Source organism: Odocoileus virginianus, chromosome 26, assembly GCF_023699985.2.
Source record: "Odocoileus virginianus isolate 20LAN1187 ecotype Illinois chromosome 26, Ovbor_1.2, whole genome shotgun sequence".
NCBI lineage: Eukaryota > Metazoa > Chordata > Mammalia > Artiodactyla > Cervidae > Odocoileus > Odocoileus virginianus.
In genome coordinates, this window is record NC_069699.1 from 27,039,432 (window position 1) to 27,061,365 (window position 21,934).

At 38.5% G+C, this 21,934-nt stretch overlaps 1 non-coding gene across 1 annotated transcript; it reads left to right on the forward strand.

Annotated features, from left to right (window-relative positions):
* The first annotated feature begins 3,382 nt into the window (after positions 1-3,382).
* Positions 3,383-3,454, forward strand: TRNAW-CCA (transfer RNA tryptophan (anticodon CCA)). Its single transcript has one exon. It is a non-coding gene; the product is annotated as a tRNA-Trp (tRNA).
* Positions 3,455-21,934: the final 18,480 nt, after the last annotated feature.

Genomic DNA, 21,934 nt, shown 5'->3' on the forward strand with positions numbered 1-21,934 from the left:
TGGAGGAGGAAATGGCAATCCATTCCAGTATTCTCACTTGGGAAACCCCATGGACAGAGAAGCTTGGTGGGCTGTAATCCATGGGGTCACAAAAGAGCTGGACACAACTTATAGACTAAACAACAACAACGTCCTTAGCCAAGTCCATTACCTCCTTTGAACCTCAAAGGCCTTTTTCAGGGACAGTTCCATTACATTCAGTCCATTTATAAAAAGAGTGTAACACGAGGTGTTCACCCAGGGTGGTGTGTAATAAGTGGTAAATACATTTTTTGCTCTTGTGTGCGTGCGTACTCTGTCATACCTGACTCTCTGCAACCCAATGGACTGTAGCCCGCCAGGCTCCTCTGTCCATGGAATGTTCCAGGCAAGAATACTGGAGTGGGTTGCCATTTCCTTCTCTAGAGGATATTCCCAACTAGGATAGAACCCATGTCTCCTCTGTCTCCTGAAGGAGCAGGTGAATTCTTTACCACTGCATCACCTGGGAGACCTTATTTACTCTTAATGCCTTGGCTAACCATGGCTTGACTGACTTTTCTATTCTCCACCTCAACCTAGCTTATGAGGATGCTGTATATATATCTTGATATTTGTGTGACAGCTGTGAATATCAGTCCCTAAAATCAAGGGTGCCAGAAATACATCTGCTTCATAGAAACTTAATTTCTGACTGAGTTACCATTTTGCCTTGATGGTGAAGAAAAAGAAGGGAACCTTGCTGCTTCTGGGGTTTCGTCAAGGACCTATACTTCTTCAGGATGTGCTGTAATTCCAGGCTGGCACCCAGATTGCCCAGCACACAGTCGTTCAGGGTAGTGTGTGCATATGTGTGGGAGGAAAGTGATGTTTCATCTCTTTGTCTCTGTCCTTATAAGCCATTTTGGTTTGGTGGTTCTTAGCTGCCTCATGTCAGATTTGGGGTATGAGAATCTGGAATAGTAATGTGTTAGTTGCCTCTCAACACTGCATGTGGGAAACCTCATACAAATGTGCCCTCTGCCAATGCTCTGTCTCCTCCCTTCTGCCTTCATCTCTGGGGACTGCCTGTCTGCTCCAGCACTGGAGAGTACTGTTCCTTCTTGTTTTTCTGGGCAGTATACTTGATCGGTTCTCCTGGGAATTGGTGGCCCCAGAATGTGGGTGTTTGGGAAAGCAAAAGTCAGGAAGTTGCCTTCTGTAAATCTCTCCTTGGCAGGGAAGCCCTGGATCCTGGTATGTGCTTCAGTGAGAGGAAGGATAGGAAAAAAGAGAGGAAGAAAAATTATCAGATCATCTCTCAAAATACTGTCCTTGCCTGCATATGTTTGTTAAATGAATGACTGAAGATGTCATTTACGTGTATATGCGTGGCATATTGTCACACTTCTGATAAGCAAAATATATTTTAATGAAAGCTCTTTTGACGTTTTTCGTCACATACAAAGAAATGTTAGACCCTTGTGTGTGTATGTGTTAGTTGCTCAGTCATGTCCAACTCTTTTTGACCCCTTGGACTTGTAGCTCGCCAGGCCCCTCTGTCCATGAAATCCTCCAGGCAAGGATACTGGAGTGGGTTGCCGTTCCCTTCTCCAGGAGATCTTCCCCACCCAGGGACCGGACGCTGGGTTCCCGCATCGTGGGTGGATTCTTTACCGTCTGAGCCATCTGGGAAGCCCTCGGATGAGGTTGGACCCTTACCTCTCACTATATACGAAAGTGAACTCAAAACAGACCGTAGAAATAAATGTAAGAGCTATAAACTTAGAAGAAAACCTAAGAGTAAATGCTCACAACTTCAGGTAATAGGATAAGCAAAAAGAAAGAACAGATAATCTGGATTTTATTACATTTTGAAAGTTTGTATTTCAAATGACTCCTTCAAGGAAGTGAAAAGACAGAATGGGGGAGGATATTGTCAAGTTATATGTCTGATGAGGGAATTGTATCTAGAATATGGAAAGAAGCCCATAAACCAATGATAAAAAGCCAAACAGTTCAGTTTAAAATTGGGCAGAGGATTTGAATAGGCAGTTCTTTGTCTAAAAAGACATGCAAATGACCGATAAATACATGGAAAGGTGCTCACCATCTTTAATCATTAGAAAAATGCTAATCAGAACCATAGTAAAATACCATTTCACACCTAGTGGGATGGCTGTCATCAAAAAAGACAGGAAATAACAAGTGTTGATGATGATGTGGAGAAATTGTAACCCTCATGCAGTGCTGGTGCAGAAATATAAAATGATGTAGCTGTTTTGGAAAATAGTTTGGAAGTTTCTCATAAGTTAAACATAGAGTTACTTATGACCAAGTAATTCCACTCCTGGGTATATACCCAAAAGAAATAGAAATGTGTCTGCTGAAAAATTGTACACAGATGTTTATAGCCGCGTTTTTCATGCTAACCAAGGTGGGGAAGCAATCCAGTTGTCCGTCAGTGAATGGATGGATAAACAAAATGTGAATTCTCCATGTATTGGAGTGTTCGTCACTCTAAAAAAGGCATCAAGTGCTGACATATACTGCAACATGAATGAACCTTGAAAACATTACGCTAAGTGGAAGAAGTCACACACAAGAGATCACATATTGTACAATTCCACTTACATAAAGTGACCAGAGTAGGCAAATCTACGGAGACAGAAAGCAGATGTGTAGTTGTCATGGACTTGAGGTAGAGGGCTTTCAAGAGTAACTGCTAATGAGTATTGGAGCATTTGTTTTGGGGGTGAGGAAATTGTTCTAAACTTAGGTAGTAGTGATGGTTGTATAACTGAATATCCTAAGAAAATACATAAATCTGAAAAACATTTCATATTAAAGTCAGGTCACTTTCGTATCCTTGTTAAAAGGGTGCTGCAGGTCAGGACTTGCATTCTAAGTGAATGCAAGGCTTTAAGGTGTGAATTCTTGGGCCCTTCCCTGGGTTTGGCCTCAGAAATCCGAGTGTCTTGCCATGTGGTTATGTGTACAAGGGTTGTGTCTTTGGTTTGCTTCAGTGTTACACATTTTGCTGTTGAAATGAGAAGAGGGATTAAATTCTTATTTAGTCAGTAGCGTTACAGTGTAGTATCTCCCCATTGGGAAAGCTGTTGTTGTCTTTTAGATTCAGTAGTGCACCAAAGTGAAAGTGGAAGTCACTCAGTCATGTCCGACTGTTTGCGACCCCATGGACTGTACTGTCCATGGATTTCTGCTGGCCAGAATACTGGAGTGGGTAGAGGCATTTTGCATATACTGTCCCATTTACTTCTATGAAACTCTGTACCCCCATTTTACAGATGAGGAACCTTGAGTCTGATGTTAATTAGCGAAGTTAATTATATAGTCTATAGTGGTAAAGTATGGTTAAAATCTGATCTATCTGACCTGAAAGCCTGAATTGTTAGTAAGGGCTTCCCTGGTGGCTCAGAGGTTAAAGTGTCTGCCTCCAATGCAGGAGACCCGGGTTCGATCCCTGGGTCGGGAAGATCCCCTGGAGAAGGAAATGGCACCCCACTCCAGTACTCTTGCCTGGAAAATCCCATGGACAGAGGAGCCTGGTGGGCTACCATCCACGGGGTCACAAAGAGTCGGGCACGACTGAGCGACTTCACTTCACCCATACAGAGCTGCATTGACTAATGTATGAGGGGAAAACCTATCAATACCTTGTAAATAAATACTAAACTGAAGGTTGGTACGGAATTGAGAAACCATTCTGCTATGAATTTGAACAAACTCTGGGCGACAGTGAAGGACAGGGAAGTCTGGCATGCTGCTGTCCATGGGGTCTCAAAGAGTCAGACAGGACTGAGCCGCTGGACAACAGTTATGCTATAGGCAATATTTTAATTGCTTGAAAATGAACACTTCTAACATTAAGAAGAAGCAAAAATCTATATTTGTCACGACTTAAAATTTAATTTTTGATATTTCTTTAATATCAGAAAATTTTTTTCAAAGAGTTACAATCATGGCTCCGAGTGAGAGAAAAGCTTTTTTATGTGGCTCTTCTCTTTTCCATTATTTAATAGCCACTTCAACTCCCTCTAGTGGTTAAATCGTGTTGTGATCCTAAAGTTTGCTTTTCAAAAGGTGGACTGCATCATCAGGACAAAGATGATAGAATCAAACCCATTCCTTAAATGTCCTCTTCCTGTGTATGGGCTCATGGTATGAATAGTAAATATCAGAGCTACTACTTCTACAATCCTCTCCCCCCTCATTTACTCAAAAATCAAATTATTGTTGTTCAGTAGCTAAGTCATGTCCCAATTCTTTGTGACCCCGTGGACTGCAGCATGTCAGGCTTCCCTGTCCTTCACCATTTCCTGGAGTTTGCTCAAACTCATGTCCATTGAATCGGTGATGCCATCCAACCATCTCATTCTCTGTTGCCTTTTTCTCCTGCTTTCATTTTTTCCTAGCATCAGGGTCTTTTTCAATGAGGCAGCTCTTCCATCAGGTGGTCAAAGAATTGGAGTTTCAGCTTCAGCATCAGTCCTTCCAATGAATATTCAAGATTGACTGATTTGATCTCCTTGCAGTCCAAGGGACTCTCAAGAGCCCTCTTCTCCAGCACCGGAGATCAAAGGCATCAATTCTTCGGTGCTCAGCCTTTTTCATGGTCCAGCTCTCACTTCTGTACATGACTACTGGAAGAACCATAGCTTTGACTATACAGACCTTTGTCAGCAAAGTGGTGTCTCTGCCTTTTAATATGCTGTCTAGGTTTTTCATAGCTTTTCTTCCAAAGAGCAAATGTCTTTTAATTTCATGGCTGCAGTCACCATCTGCAGTGATTTTAGAGCCCAAAATCTGCCACTGTTTCCATTGTTTCCCCATCTATTTGCTGTGAAGTAATGGGACTGGATACCATAATCTTTAGTTTTTTGAATGTTGTGTTTTAAGCCAGCTTTTTCAATCTCCTCTTTCATGTTCATCAAGAGGCTCTTTAGTTCCTCTTCTGCCATTAGGACGGTGTCATCTGCATATCTAAAGTTGTTGATATTTCTTTCAGCAGTCTTGGTTCCATCTTGTGAGTCATCCACCCTGGCATTTCACATGGTATACTCTGCATATAAGTTAAATAAGCAGAGTGACAATATACAGCCTTGACATACTCCTTTCCCAATTTGGAACCAGTCTATTGTTCCATGTCCAGTTCTAACTGTTATTCTTGACCTGCATACAGGTTTCTAAGGAGGCAGGTAAAGTGATCTGGTATTCTCATCTCTTTAAGAATTTTCCAGTTTGTTGTGATCCACACAGTCGGAGGCTTTATCATAGTCAGTGAAGCAGAAGTAGATGTTTTTCTGGAATTCCCTTGCTTTCTCTGTGATCCATCGGATGTTGGCAATTTGATCTCTGGTTCATCTGCCTTTTCTAAACCCAGCTTGTACATCTGAAAATTCTTGATTCATGTACTGTTGAAGCCTAGCTTGAAGGATTTTGAGCATTACCTTGCTAGCATGTGAAATGAGTGCAATTGTACGGTAGTTTGAACATCCTTTGGCATTGCCCGTCTTGGGGACTATCTTCCCTGGTGGCTCAGATGGTAAAGAATCTGCCTGCCATGCAGGAGACCTGGATTCAGTCCCTGGATCCGGAAGATCCCCTAGAGCAGGAAATGGCAACCCACTCCAGTATTCTTGCCTGGAGAATTCCATGTATGGCCTACAGTTCAAGGGCTCACAGAGAGTCAGACACGATGGCGTGACTGACAGTTTCTTTGGAATTGGAATGAAAACCGATAGTGTATTCATTATTGTTATTTTTATTTTAGAGAATTATAGAGACTGTAATTTTTAAGGTACAGATTTTTGGAGTACATTCTTATAAAATTCTCTAAGCAGTGGGACAGAAGCCCATAAAACACACCTTTAGGGATGTACCTACTCTTTCTTGATTTTCTATTTTACTAGTTGTCAATAACTTTCTTATAATGAAAAATGAAAGTTTAACTCACCCTCTCTACATGTACACATTTACACATGTATAAATTCTTCCTCCCCCAGCCCCAGGCTTTGCACTGTGTTTTGATTTAGATGAAGTATAGAATCTTTTACTGGCCAGAATTATTACCACTGTTAAGGAGAATATCTACCAAAATAAAAGGTGGGCTTACCTTAGAGACAAGGCAGACAGATTTTGATGGTGAAACAAGCCACATAAAAAGTATTGACTTTGGCACATTTCTCCTTAGACTTCGATATGATTTTAAGAAGATCTGATTTCAGTGTCACAGACATTGTGATTTAACAGCTACATTTCTGACCCTGTTGCTGCCACCTTTCTGCCACTCCTCTAACAGGTATAGACCTCTAATGAATGCAAGTGAGTTAGAGTCAGCTTGGCATCAGTGAGGTGTGGAGTTGTTCCACCCCATGTAGTGTATTTCACAGCTGAATCATACATCGTTAACTACTTTATGTGAATTGTACAACTTTTTTTTCCCCCTTAGAGCTAACGATTGTAGGTTTTTTCCCCCCTTAAAGTAATATGTGCATGTAACCCATCTGACCTCAAACTTTTTGACAGAACCATCCAGTTTCATTCACTACAGCCAAACCCATCCAGGTGGTTGTATTTTTGTCTTTGGAGACATTCTCTTCGATCTGATCTGAGCAGCTGTTGCCCTGGCATTTCCCTGCAGCATCATGTTTGTCTCTTCCCTACCTTCCTGCCTTCCCTGCTTACCTATGTCAGAGCACCTGTTACCCATAGCCCAGATCTTTTTCTTGTTCTTTCTTTTTTCATTTCTTTTTAAGTGATTTATATATCTCAGTGAGATTTTACCTATCTGAAAGTGCACTTCTTTAACCTTCATACTTGATTGATAATTTGGCTGGCAATAGAATCCTCTTCAGTTGAAAATAATGACTCATGATGTTGAGCATCTTCACATATGCTCATCATTTTGAATTATTTTATGAGTTTGATTTTGATGTCATGTGTGAGAAATCCTTGCCTAAACCATGATCACAAAGATTTTCTTCTGTTTTAAAGTTATGTTTAGTTTTATGTTTCATATTAAGCTAATTCTTAGAAATGGTATGAGGTATAGGAATTATTGATTGAAGTTCTTTTTGTGTGTGTATGTGTATGTGTGATAGCCAATTGTTCGATTACTCTCTGTTGAAAACCTACTGTTATTCACTCAGTTGCCTTTGCATTTTTGTCAAAAATCAATTGTTCATATATATATGTGTGTATGTCTCTTTCTAGTCTTGCTATTCTGTTCAGTTTATCTGTACCTATCTTGATACCGGTACCTCATTGTATTGATTATTGTAGCTTTTTAATAAACTTTTAAAGTCAGGGAGTGTTATTTCTCCAAATTCGTTCTTCTTTTTCAGAATGTTTTGGCTGTTCTCAGTCATTATTAGCATGTACATGTAGGTTTTAGAATCAGTTTGTCAGATTTTATAAAAAAGGCTGCAGTTGAGATTGTGTAGAGATAAATTTGGGGAGAATTAAAATCTTAACAATACACCCTCTTTTTGACATACATGATCAAGGTATGTTTACCCATTTATTTGGGTCTTAAATTTTTTTCAGCAGTCTTCTGTTGTTATCAGTGTACAGTTCTTGTACATCTTCATCAGATTTATCCATAAGCATTTTATATTTTTGATACTATTATGGATGGCATTTTAAAAAGCTTCCAATTTCTCATTGTTCAATCCTAGTATGTAATATCATTGATATTTGTATTGATCTTGTATCCTGAAAATTTGCTCAGCTCACTAATTAATTCTAGCAGTTTTCTAGAGTAAATTCCGTCAGGTTTTTTATGTAGGTGATTGTGTTATCTGTGAATAAGGACAGTTTTACTTTTTACAATAAGTCCAGTCTAGACTCTTTTTATTTTTCTTACCTTATTGTACTGGGTAGAATCTCAGTACAATGTTAAAAGAGAAGTGATAGGAATAGACCTCATTAGTCTCTTCCCTTATATTAAAGAAAAAGCTTCGTGTTTTTTACTGTTAACTGTGATATTACCTGTAGGTTTTTGTAGATGCCGCTAAATGAGGAAGTTCCCTTCTGTTCTTACTCCACTGAGAAGTTTAGAAAAAATCAGGAATGAATGTTGGATTAGCAAAATGCTTTTCTGCATCTATTGACATGGCTTACTATTTTAATTTATTAAATGATAAATTATATTAATTGACTTGCAAATGTTAAGCCAACCTACATTCCTGAAAGAAATACTAGTTGGTCATCATGTGTTATCCTTATAGTCTACTTACTAAAATTTTGTTTGAAATTTATATATCAGTATTCACGATGGTTATTAATCTCTAGTCGTCTTCTAGTACCAGTTTTGTCTTGTTTTTTTGCTTCAGAGTGAGGCTGGCCTAATAGAACAAATTGGAAAGTATTCTCTCCTTTTCAAGTTTTTTGTGTAATTTGTGTAGAAAAGGAATTTGTGTAGTTGATATTGTTTCTTCCTTAAATGTTTGGTAGAATTCACCAGCAAAACCATTTGATCCTTGAATTTTCTTTGTGGAAAGGTATTTAATCACATATTCCATTTCTTTTACAGATACATGGCTTTTTAGGTTAATATCTGTTTCTTGATTAAGCTTTGGTAGTTTGTGCCTTTCAAGGAATTTTTCCATCTCATAAATGTTATTAACTCATTTTCAGAGAGTGATAAATCAGTCCTTTGCTTTCTTTAGAAATCCATTGCTGTCTATAGAGTCTGTCTTTATATTGTCTATCTCATTCCTGATTTTGATAACTTGTTTCTTCTTAGTTTTTTCCTGAATAGTCTGGCTACAGGTTAAGAAGTATATTTTTGTTTCATTAATTTTTTCTGTAGTTTTTCTGTTTTCTACTTCATTGGTTTTTGCTCTGATCTTTATTATTTCCTTTCTTTTACTTAATCAGAGTCCAATTTTCTCTTCCCAGTTTCTTAAAATGAAGCTGAATTCACTGATTTGAGACCACTACTCAAGCATCCTTATTACAAAATTCCCCCAGTACTACTTCAGCAGCCTCCCACAAATTTGATGTGTGTGTTTTCATGTTTATTCATTTCAAAATACTTTCTAACTTCCCTTTTGATTGCTCTTTTGAAGCATGGTTTATATAGAAGTGTGTTATTTAGCTTATCTGTTTATTTGGAGATTCCCAGGTATATTACTGTTATTAATTTTTAATGCAATTCCATTGTATCAGTGAACATACGAGTTCTATTAAATTTATTGCAAATTGTTTTATGACCCAGAATATGGTCTGTCTTGCTTAAATGCTCCATGTGTGCTTGAAATAAGGTGTATTATGTGGTTGTTAAATAGAATGTTCTATAAATGTCAATCAGGTCAAGTCAGTCAATAATGTTGTTGAAATATTTTATACTCTTACTGATTTTCTGTCTGCTTGTTCTATCAATTATTGAGAGCGAGGTGTTGAAATCTCAGACTATAATTATGGATTTGTATATTTCTTTTTACACGTCTAACAGTTTTTTCTTCAGGTATCTTGGAGTTCTGTTATTATCAGGAGCAACATGTTTAGAATTATTGTGTCCTCTTGATGAAGTAACTCCTTTATATTATTATTTGACCTTTGTCATCCCTTGTAATACTCTGCTTTGAAATTTAGTGTGGTAATGATATAGCCACTACAGTTTTCTTTTCGTTAGAAGTAGTACAATATATCTTTTATCTACTGTTATTTTTTAATTTAAAAAATGATTTTTTGATAGGATATGCTCATAAAATCAAGCTAAGGAGCAGTGTAGTGTCTAATTTTGCTTATAGTTTATGCCTGGAATTTCAAGGTTTCTGCTTGTGCGTGTATTTGCCTATGTACAGACGTGTGTGGTTTTGAATGAATTCTTAAAATTGTTTTGTTCTCTTAACAGATTTTTTAAATATTCCTGGTTTGTAGGAGATGTTCAGTAAATATTTGTTATACTGAAAGATTTTGTGTATTACCTGCAGAAAGAAAAATAGAGTTTCCATCCTTTTACTTTTAACCTGCTTCTGTCTCTATATTTAAAGCACATTTCTTTTTGGCTGCATTTTTGTTGGGTCTTTTTTTTTTCCTCCAATCTGACAGTCCCTGTTTTCAATGAGGGTATTTATACTGTCCACATTTAATGTGAATATTAATTATAAGATTTAAGTCTATCATCTTGCTATTTGTTTTGTTTTTTACTTGTCCTACCTACTCTTTTTCCTCCTTTCCCTATCTTTATGCTTATTTTGGATTAATTGAATGTTCCTTATGATTTCCTATCTCCTTGGTTACATTATTTGCTGTAAATTTTTGCTTTATTTCAGTGGTTTATTTAAGTGGAGGGGGGTTGTGTGTGTGCAAACGCGCACTCACGTGCATCCAACTCTTTGCAACCCCATGGACTGTAGCCCGCCAGACTCCTCTGTCCATGAGGTTTCCCAGGCAAGAATACTGGCATGGGTGCCATTTCCTTCTCCAGGGGATCTTCCCGACCCAGGGATCGAACCCGCGTCTCCTGTGTCTCCTGCATTGGCAGTAGGATTCTTTGCCACTAGTGCCACTTGGGAAACCCATTTAAGGTATATAGCAAGCATAATCTCTAACTTACAAGTGATATTATGCCTCTTCATATACAGTATAAAAATTTGAAGTGGTATGCTTTCATTTCTTTTTCTATTGTGCTATTCTTGTCACATTTTTCTTTTATTTATGTTATTGATCCCACACTACATTGTGCTGTTCTTGTCACATTTTAATTTTATTTATGTTATTAATCCCACACATTGTTTTTATTTAAACATGTCATTTAAATATATTTATATATTTATTCATGTGATTGCCATTTCTTCTCTTCACCCCTTTCTGTATATCTATATTTCCTTATGATATAATTAATAATTTTCCTTCTTCTTGAAGGACTTCATGTGACATTTCTTGTAGCATGAGTCTGATGGAGATGAATACTTTCAGCTTTTTCATGTGGAAAGTGTCTCTTTCTCCTATTTTTTACTTTTATTAATTTTCTTTTTTTTTTTCTATTTTCAATTTTATTGGTTTCTGCTTTTATCTTCTCTTGTTCCACTTCCTTCTTATTGCTTTGGGTACTTTGCTCTTTCTAGTTTATTAATGTTGAAGTTTATATTATTTATTTGAGATCTTCCTCCTTTTCTAATGTAAGCATTTAGTACTGTAAATTTCCTTCTCAGCAGTGCATTAGCTGCATCTGATGTATTTGTGTGTTTTTTGTTTTATTTAGTTTTATGTATCTTTAAATTTTTCTATGAGACCCCTCTTCAGTTCAGTTAAGTTGCTCAGTCGTGTCTTATGTGTTGCGACCCCATGGACTGCAGCATGCCAGGCTTCCCTGTCCATCACCAATACCTGGAATTTACTCAGACTCATGTCCATTGAGCTGGTGATGCCATCCAATCATCTTATCCTCTGTCATCCCCTTCTCCTCCCACCTTTAATCTTTCCCAACATCAGGGTCTTTTCAAATGAGTCAATTCTTTGCATCTGGTGGCCAAAGTATTAGAGTTTCAGCTTCAGCATCAGTCCTTCCAATGAATATTCAGGACTGATCTCCTTTAGGATGGACTGGTTGGATCTCCTTGCAGTCCAAGGGACTCTCGAGAGTCTTCTCCAACACCACAGTTCAAAAGCATTAATTCTTTGGTGCTCAGCTTTTTTTATAGTCTAACTCTCACATCCATACATGACTACTGGAAAAACCGTATCTTTGACTGGACAGACCTTTGTCGGCAAAGTAATGTCTCTGCTTTTTAATATGCTGTCTAGGTTGGTCATAATTTTCTTCCAAGCAGCAAGCGTCTTTTAATTTCATGGCTGCAGTCATCAGCAGCCACCATCTGCAGTGATTTTGGAGCCCCCAAAAATGAAGTCTGCCACTGTTTCTGTTGTTTCCCCATCTATTTGCCATGAACTGATGGGACCAGATGCCATAATCTTAATTTTCTGACTGTTAAGTTTTAAGCCATCTTTTTCACGTTCTTCTTTCACTTTCATCAAGAGCTTCTTTAATTCTTCTTTGCTTTCTGCCGTAAATGTGGTGTCATCCGCATATCTGAGGTTATTGATATTTCCCCCAGCAATCTTCATTCCAGCTTGTGCTTCTTCATCCAGTTCACCTTTTCTCATGATGTACTCTGCATATAAGTTAAATAAGCAGGGTGACAATATACAGCCTTGACATATTCCTTTTCCTATTTGGAACCACTCTGTTGTTCCATGTCCAGTTCTAACTGTTGCTTCCTGACCTGCATATAGATTTCTCAGGAGGCAGATCAGGTGATCTGGTATTCCCATCTCTTTCAGAATTTTCCACAGTTTGTTGTGATCCATATAGTCACAGGCTTTGGCATAGTCAAGAAAGGAGAAGTAAATGGTTTTCTGGAATTCTCTCAGTTTTTCGATCCAGCTAATGTTGGAAATTTGATCTGTGGTTCCTTTGCCTTTTCTAAAACCAGCTTCAACCTCTGGAAATTCACGGTTCATGTATTATTGAAGCCTGGCTTGGAGAATTTTGAGCATTACTTTGCTAGCGTGTGAGATGAGTGCATTGTGCGGTAGTTTGAGCATTCTTTGGCATTGCCTTTCTTTGGGACTGGAATGAAAACTGACCTTTTATTATCTAGGGTGAAACATAACCAGCCCAGGTTGGGTACATGAGACAAGTGCTTGGGCCTGGTGCACTGGGAAGACCCAGAGGGATCGGGTGGAGAGGGAGGTGGGAGGGGGGACTGGGATGGGGAGTACATGTAAATCCATGGCTAATTCATTTCAATGTATAACAAAAACTACTGTAATGATGTAAAGTAATTAGCCTCCAACTAATAAAAAGAAATGGAAAAAAAAAAAAAAGAAAACTGACCTTTTCCAATCCTGTGGCCACTGCTGAATTTTCCAAATTTGCTGGTATATTGAATGCAGCACTTTCACAGCATCATCTTTTAGGATTTGAAATAGCTCAACTGGAATTCCGTCTTCTCCACTAGCTTTGTTCGTAGTGATGCTTCCTAAGGCCCACTTGACTTCACATTCCAGGATGTCTGGCTCTAGGTGAATGATCACACCATTGTGATTATCTGGATCGTGAAGATCTTTTCTGTATAGTTCTTCTGTGTATTCTTGCCACTTCTTCTTAATATCTTCTACTTCTTTTCGATCCATATCATTTCTGTCCTTTATCGAGCCCATCTTTGCATGAAATGTTCCCTTGGTATCTTTAATTTTCTTCAAGATATCTCTAGTCTTTCCCATTCTGTTGTTTTCCTGTATTTCTTTGCATTGATCACTGAGGAAGGCTTTCTTGTCTCTCCTTGCTATTCTTTGGAACTCTGCATTCAAATAGGTTTATCTTTCCTTTCCGCCTTTGCCTTTTGCTTCTCTTCTTTTCACAGCTATTTGTAAGACCTCCTCTGACAACCATTTTGCCTTTTTGCATTTTTTTCTTGGGGATGGTCTTGATCCCTGTCTCCTGTACAGTGTCATGAACCTCCATCCACAGTTCTTCAGGCAATTTGTCTATCAGATCTAGTCCCTTGGATCTGTTTGTTATTTCCACTATATAATTGTAAGGGATTTGATTTAGGTCATACCTGAATGATCTAGTGGTTTTCCCAACTTTCTTCAATTTAAACCTGAATTTTGCAATAAGGAGTTCATGATCTGAGCCACAGTTAGCTCACGGTCTTGTTTTTGCTGACTGTATAGAGCTTCTCCATCTTTGGCTGCCAAGAATACAATCAGTCTGATTTCTGTATTGACCATCTGGTGATGTCCATGTGTAGAGTCTTCTTGTGTTATTGGAAGAGTGTGTTTGCTATGACCAGTGCTTTCTCTTGGGAAAACTCTATTAGCCTTTGCCCTGCTTCATTCTGTACTCCAAGGCCAAATTTGCCCGTTACTCCAGATATTTCTTGACTTCTATGTTTGCATTCCAGTTCCCTATTTTAAAAAAAGGACATCTTTTTTGGGTGTTAGTTCTAGAAGGTCTTGTAGGTCTTTAGAGAACTGTTCAACTTCAGCTTCTTCAGCATTACTGTTTGGGGCATAGACTTGGATTACTGTGATATTGAATGGTTTGCTTTGGAAACAAACAGATCATTCTGTCATTTTTGAGACTGCATCCAAGTACTGCATTTCAGACTCTTTTGTTGACTATGATGGCTACTCCATTTCTTTTAAGGGATTTTTGCCCACAATAGTTGATATAATGGTCATCTGAGTTAAATTCACCCAATCCTTTTTAGTTCGCTGATTCCTAAAATGTCAACATTTACTCTTGCCATCTCCTGTTTGACCACTTCCAATTTGCTTTGATTCATGGACCTAACATTCCAGGTTCCTATGCAATATTGCTGTTTACAGCATCAGACTTTACTTTCATCACCAATCACGTCCACAACTAGGTGTTGTTGAGACCCCTCTTAGCCTGTGGATCATTGTATGTGTACTGTTAACTTTTCAAGTGTTTGGAAATTTTCCTGTTGCTTTTTTTTTAAAAATTTGTTAAGGTTTGGTTTTTGTTCAGAATGTAATCTGTACTGGTGAACATTCTAGAGCATTTGAAAAATATGTATATTCTGCTAAAGTGCAGTATATTTTAGTTAGATGTTGTTGATTGATTTTGTTGTTCATTTCTTCTTTACCTTTGATAATTTTCTGTCTCATAGTTTTTGTCAGTTGCTGAGCGTCGAGTGTTGATTCACTTCAGTTGAAATTGTGGATCAACTTTCTCCTTTCTGCTATTTCAGGATTTGCTTTGTATATTTTGAGACTGTTTTGTTTGGTGCACACATATTTGGAGTCATGTCTTCCTGGTGGGTTGATCCTTTCTTCATTATGTACTGTCTTCTGTCTCTAGTAAACTTTGCTCTGAAGTCTATTTTTCTGATATTAATAGAGCTGCTCTTATGTTTTTAGGTTAATATTTACATGGCATGTCTTTTCCCATCCTTTTCCTTTTAATTTAACCACGCTGTATTTGAAGTCAGTGTTTTAGGATATTTTGTAGGATCATGGGTTGTTTTGCTTGTGTCATCATTTACTTGTTTACTCTGCATGGTGAAGGTAGAAGCTTAAGCTCCCCTCTTAGCCTTTCTAGCTTGAGTAGAGGTGGGGTGACAGTCTTTCCCATGATTGTTGGTTGGTGTAGAGTGTGCGTGCTCAGTCGTGTCCGGCTCTGTGACCCCGTAGACTGTAGCCCTCCAAGCTCCTCTGTCCATGGGATTATCCCAGCAGGAGTACTGGAGTGGGTTGCCATTTCCTCCTCCAGGACATCTTCCCAACCCAGGGATTGAACCTGTGTCTCTTGCATTGGCAGGCAGATTCTTTACCACTGAGCCATCTGGGAACCAATGTAAAGTAGTAATTGTATAAAAGTTTTTATCTTGCTACGCTGCTCCTTTTCATATCCTTCAGCTAGGGAGAAGGGCTTTTGTTGGGGCTTTTCTTTTCTGTACCCATTGTCATTTCCAGATTGCCACCTTTTCCAACTCTAAATCTGGGAAATATATATGGCAAAAAAAAAAAAAAAAAAATCCCAGGGACCTCACCATTGTGTTATTCCTTGGGTCCCTATCTTTACACCTTCTGTTTATTTCATATATAATGTTCAGGATTTTTCACTGCACTTAGGGAGAAAAATTGAGAAAAGCATTTCTACTCCATCTTTCTAAAAGCACATTTCTTCTCCATTGTCTCTGAAAAGATGTGTTGCTAGATATAGAATTCTAGGTTGACATTTTTTTTTAATTTTCTGCACTTTATAGAGATTACTTCACTATCTTCTTTTTTGTATTATTTCCCATGAAATAGCTTCTCTAATCCTCACTTTTGTTTCTCTGTTCATAATGTTTCTTTTTTCTTGTATTGAGCAGTTTGCTTATTTTCTGCTTTGGTGTGATTTTCTTCATGTTTTGGGTGTGTGGAGTTCTTGTATCTATTAGTTTATGTCTCTTAAACAGTCCCTCTCTACAGGGAGATGATTCAGCCAGTCTTATGGCAAATGCTAAATGGCTGTTAATTTGTAGTTGAAACTCTTGCTGTTTTACTAGTTCCATGTTGTTTATTTAATGTGTATATATTCTTTGTACACTTTTTCCACGGTGTTCTGTTTTTAGCATTTTGGAGCATAATTCTAATCTTTTCCTAAGTCAAATGCCAAGCTCATTTTTCATATGACATAGAGGTGTCTTCAGGGAGGTGAAACATATCCTTAAGAGGAGAGTTTGCAGATGTTAGCAGCACAAGCTTGGAACCAAGCTGACCTGGGTGTCAACTTTGTACTTCTTGCTGTATAACTGTGGAAATGTTATTTAACCATTTTGAGTCTCCGGTATATAAAATGGGGATGATAGTCCCATCTACCTCATAGAGTTGATATGTGGAAGAACTGAGATAAGTAAATGTGGAACATATTAACTATGTATTAAGCAGTCATGAAATGGTAGCTATTATTGCTGTTGGTATTTTTTTTAAACTAGTCTGTATTTTTTTCTATTGCAGTTTTTGGTTCACAATAAAACTGAGCAGGACGCACAGCCTTCCCTTTCTATTACCTCTATGTATGCACTGTCTCCCCCACTATCAAAATCCCCCACCACAGTGGTACATTTGTTACAATCAATGAACCTACACTGACACATCATGATCAACCGAAGCCCAAGGTGTACATTAGGGCTCAGTCTTGTACATTCCATGAGCTTTGACAAATATATGATGACATATGCATCATTATAGTATTATACAGAATAGCTTCACTGCCCTAAAAATCCTCATTTCTTTGTCTGTTCATCAGACTTCCTGCTCAGTCAGTTGAGTTCAGTTGCTCAGTCGTGTCCGACTCTTTGAGACCCCATGAATCGCAGCACGCCAGGCCTCCCTGTCCACCACCGACTCCCGGAGTTTACTCATACTCATGCCCATCGAGTCGGTGATGCCATCCAGCCATCTCATCCTCTGTTGTCCCCTTCTTCTCCTTCCCCCCAATCCCTCCCAGCATCAGGGTCTTTTCCAATGAGTCACCTCTTTGCATGAGGTGGCCAAAGTATTGGAGTTTCAGCTGCAGCATCAGTCCTTCCAATGAACACCCAGGACTCATCTCCTTCAGGATGGACTGGTTGGATCTCCTTGCAGTCCAAGGGACTCTCAAGAGTCTTCTCCAACACCACAGTTCAAAAGCATCAATTCTTCGGCACTCAGCTTTCTTCACAGTCCAACTCTTACAGCCATACATGACCACTGGAAAAACACTTCCTGCTAGCTACTGACAAATACTAATCCTTTTACTGTCTCCATGAAGTGAAGTGAATTCGCTCAGTTGTGTCCGACTCGTAGCGACCCCATGGACTGCAGCCTACCAGGCTCCTCCATCCATGGGGTTTTCCAGGCAAGAGTACTGGAGTGGGTTGCCATTTCCTTCTCTATACTGTCTCCATAGTTTTGCCTTTTCCAAAGTGCTATATAGTTGAAATTATATGGTATGTAGCCTTTTCAGATTGACTTCTTTCAATTAGTCATATACACTTAAACTTCTTCATATCCTTTCATGGCTTGATATTTCATTTATTTTTGTCCCTGAATAATATTCCAGTTAATATTATATACTACAGTTGATTTTGGAGAAGGAAATGGCAACTCACTTCTTGTGTGGAGAATCCCTGGACAGAGGAGCCTGGCAGGCTACAGTCCATGGGGTTGCAAGAGTTGGACACAACTTAGCAACTAAACCAACCAACCATTTATTTATCCATTCACCAGGTGAAGGACATCTTGGGTGCTTCCAAGTTTTGGCAATTGTGAGTAAATTGCTCTTAACATTTATGTGCAGATTTTTGTGTGAACATGTTTTCAACTACTTTGGCTAGATATCAAGTAGTAGATTTGCTGAATTGAATGGTAAGGTATGTTTAGTTTTGTGAGAGATCGCCACTGTCTTCCCAAATGGCTGTACCACTTGCATTCCATCAGCAGTGGATGAGAGTTCCTGTTGCTCCACATCTTCATCAGCGTTTGGTATTGTCCATGGTTTCGGATATTGGCCCTTCTAACCAGTGTGCACTGGTATCTTGTTTTAATTTGCAATTCCTTAATGGCACGTAATGTTGAGAATCTTTTCATATGCTTATTTGCCAACTCTATATTTTCCTTGGTGAGATGTCTGTTCAGGTCTTTGCCCACTTTTAAATTGAGTCATCCTTTTCTTATTGTTGAGTTTTAAGAGTTCTTTATATATTTTGGAACCATTGGCATTTTAATTTGAATGATCATTGTCTTAAGTGCCTGAACAAAGGCTTTATTGAGAACTCATTCTGCTAGGCTGCTGCTGCTGCTGCTAAGTCACTTCAGTCGTGTCCGACTCTGTGTGACCCCATAGACGGCAGCCCACCAGGCTCCCCCTTCCCTGGGATTCTCCAGGCAAGAACACTGGAGTGGGTTGCCATTTCCTTCTCCAATGCATGAAAGTGAAAAGTGAAAGTGAAGTCTCTCACTCATGTCCGACTCTTCGCGACCCCATGGACTGCAGCCGACCAGGCTTCTCCATCCATGGGATTTTCCAGGCAAGAGTACTGGAGTGGAGTGCCTTTTAGGCTGCAAGACAGGAAAAACCTTTTTTCTCACTTCTTGGAAGGAAATAGAGGAAAATTACTATATTCACCTGAAAAAAATGTGAAAGATATTCTGTAGAATTACCTTGATTCAAAAAGAATTTCTGGCTGCCTCTTAGATATACTGTGACTTCATAGGCTTTCCATGCTGTAAATCTTTCCCTAGAAAATTAGCTTATACCTTGTATTTCTTGATGATTGCCTTATAAGTAGTGGGAAATGCCTGCTCATCACAGCCTTGCATTTCTTCTGTGTCTTTCTTAGATGTGTGTGAATTAACAAGGGCCTGTGCTGTCATCAGCTGTCATGACAGTACACCTGTTAACAAATCACCCCAACTTCCAGACCTGGCCTACATCATTTGGTAAAAAATAGTCACTAATGCCATAGGAGAAAAATATATCCCATTGTAAGTGAAGGTGGTTTTATATTGTCTGATTTCCATTCTTTACCCCTTCACTGTGCGTCAATAGATTTATATCATAGCATTCATTTTCATTTTATGCCTTTTATTTACGCACCAGTTCTTTTGCAAGTAATTTTAATTCTCCCTTTTATGAGAGTGAGGCTCTGTGTCTGTGTACTTCTATATAAAATAAAGGAAATGATTGTTTTTAATGCAGAATTGAAAGAAATATAATGGATTTCAGCTACAACAATTTCTCCCCATTTAGAAAGATGAACACCTAGTTAGATGAAGAACGTCATTCCTAGTATAATTTGAATACATCCTGTTTCCATGACAACTTGTACTTACCAGCTTGCCTGGCAAAAGAAGTGTTTGGATCCTTTCTTTGATAAAAGATTTGACCAAACACTGGAGTTCCATTTTCTTTTTTAATTCCAATAATTTCATTCCAGTTTAGGGCTGTTTTTCTTTTGAACACGGGCTGCTTTTGCGTGAAAGAAACCTAAAAGGCATTTTGGAGTAGCATCACCTTCAAAATAAAAGGAGGGGAGTCACAGGCCAAATGCTAATAAGCATGGGAAATGAAGATATTTTTACAAATCGTAATTATTTTCTCATATCTTTCAGTTAAATTAAATAAACAGAGATGATGCAACAAGTTATTAAGATGCTATTTGATTTGATAGAGAATGATTCGGTTATTCATTTCCATCTGGACATTATAATCATTAGGCTTGTTTCCTCACTGCTAATGTATGTCTTGCCCTTATGGGTGATTTGTGCCCTCTTACAACTAAATTTTGATTCTTGCAAGGAGTATGGTCTTATTAATGGTTTTCCTTCAGAAGAAAGATAGAAAATTATTTGCATCATTAACTCTGTTTTTGCAAAATATGAAAAAAAATGCTACAGTATTTTGTTGACAAGATTATGTTTCATGCAGTATAAAAGATGACTCTTGGGCATTTTATGATGATAGAGAATGATAGAGAATCAACTCAAAGTTAGAATAATCCGGAGTTTAGTTCTGAGGGTTCTGGAAGGTTTTGAAAGGAGAAACCTTATTCTTAATGATCTCCAAGATCATTGTCAGTGATAGTGAACATTTATGACACAAGACATACATGCAAGGTAATCTATGGGGTACCATGTTGATTGTAACTCCACTAGGGACCAAATTTTGTAACAGACTTTGTGTAAATAATATGTGCATATCCTTCACTTCCCAGGAAAAGACACTATCTTATCATAAAAACTAAAGAAAATTTTAAAGAAATACCACAATATACACATTAGTATTAGGTACATAATATGTACCAAATGAAAGTCAATAAGAAAGAAGTATAAAAAATTGACAGTATCTTTCTGTTTTGGGAGCGTGGAATTCCTGCTCATGATAAGAGATTAAGTAACTGCAAGATGTCATTAGCCTAAAATGTTGTTCAAAAGCATCTTCATGATTCCTAATGTAGCACTTTGCATGGTAGTTATTGTTCTGAAAAATTGATGCAATTACAGGTTTTTTTAAAGGAAAACAAATAATGTAGTTTCATTTCAGAAATTGCTTTATTTTCCTTTTCTAATCACCCGTTAGTTGATAATAGCTTTTCAAATTTTAGACTACTCAGTGCTTAAGTAGTAAATGACATAAAATGTTTCATGAATGTTTTAATCAAACAGGGATTCATCATCCCACTATTTATTAAGGACCTGCTACGTTAGCCACCTGTTTTGTGAAGACCACAGAGGGGGACTTTCCACCCTCAAGGAACTTAGGTTAATAAGGAAAGTGAGGTTATCAGTGATTGTTGGTTGGGGGAGGGTTGTTTTTTAAAAATATATATATTTATTTATTTTATGTATTTGGCTGCACTAGGTCTTAGTTGTGCTACACGGGATCTTTTTAGTTCCAGCATGCCAGATCTTTGCTTGTGGCATTCAAACTCTTAGTTGAGGCATGTGGTATCTACTTTCCTGACCAGGGCTTGAGCCTGGGCTTCCTGCAATTAGGGTGTGGCATCTTAGCCACTGGACTACCAAGGAGGTTACCAGGTGGTCATTTGATAACATGGCTTATCATCGTCTAATAGTTTGCTGAGGAAGTTGATGTTTTCTGTATCAGAATTTCTTAAGCCATGAAACAATGCAGTTATTTAAGTTTAAACATAAAGCTTTGGAAAGCACAGTGCCCTTCCTCAGAATACTGGCTTGCGAAATGTTCCACTAGTGATACCTGAGCCATAACTGAAAGCTCAAAACCAAATCTTACCCGTGAAGCAGTTAGCTTCTTAGCTGTGAAGATACGAGCAGCAATAAACTCCCACTCTACCCACAGTTGTCAGCTGGCCATGGGGAGTGAAAGCCTCCAGGATGGACATGGAAAGCCATGTGCCACTGTGCATGCTCCGTGGGTGTGCTCTTGGCACGATCAACCTCACAGGTTTGCCCGGGACTGAGGAGGGATTTTTCAGGACTTTCAGCATTACAGTCCTGAGAGTCTCAGGCAGACCAAGACAGTTACTTGCTCTCTACACTCTTCTCTAAGTCTCTAAAGTGCAAAGGAGAATACCCATGTTCACACAGCACAGAGGACGGGGGGCTCTCCCCGCCAGGAATAAGGAAATAACACCCAGCACTCGTGGAGCATTTTATGGCTATGCAGGGCCTCACCTCCAGACAGCACTGTGAAGCAGGTCCTGGTGGGGAGTCATTTTTTACATGAACAAAAAGAAGCAAAGATCTTGCATGTCCCAAATCACATAGCAATGAAGGGTGGGCTCAGACACACACTTCAGTATCTTCCTCAGCTCACATCACCTCTCTACTGTCCACCTTTTTCTCTCCTTTAAAAATGTCCAAAAATACAGCAGAAACCAGCACTGCACTGGAAAGCAATTCTCCTCCAATTAAAAATAAATTTAAAATACTTTTCAAAGACCAAGTGGAGGCCTACTGG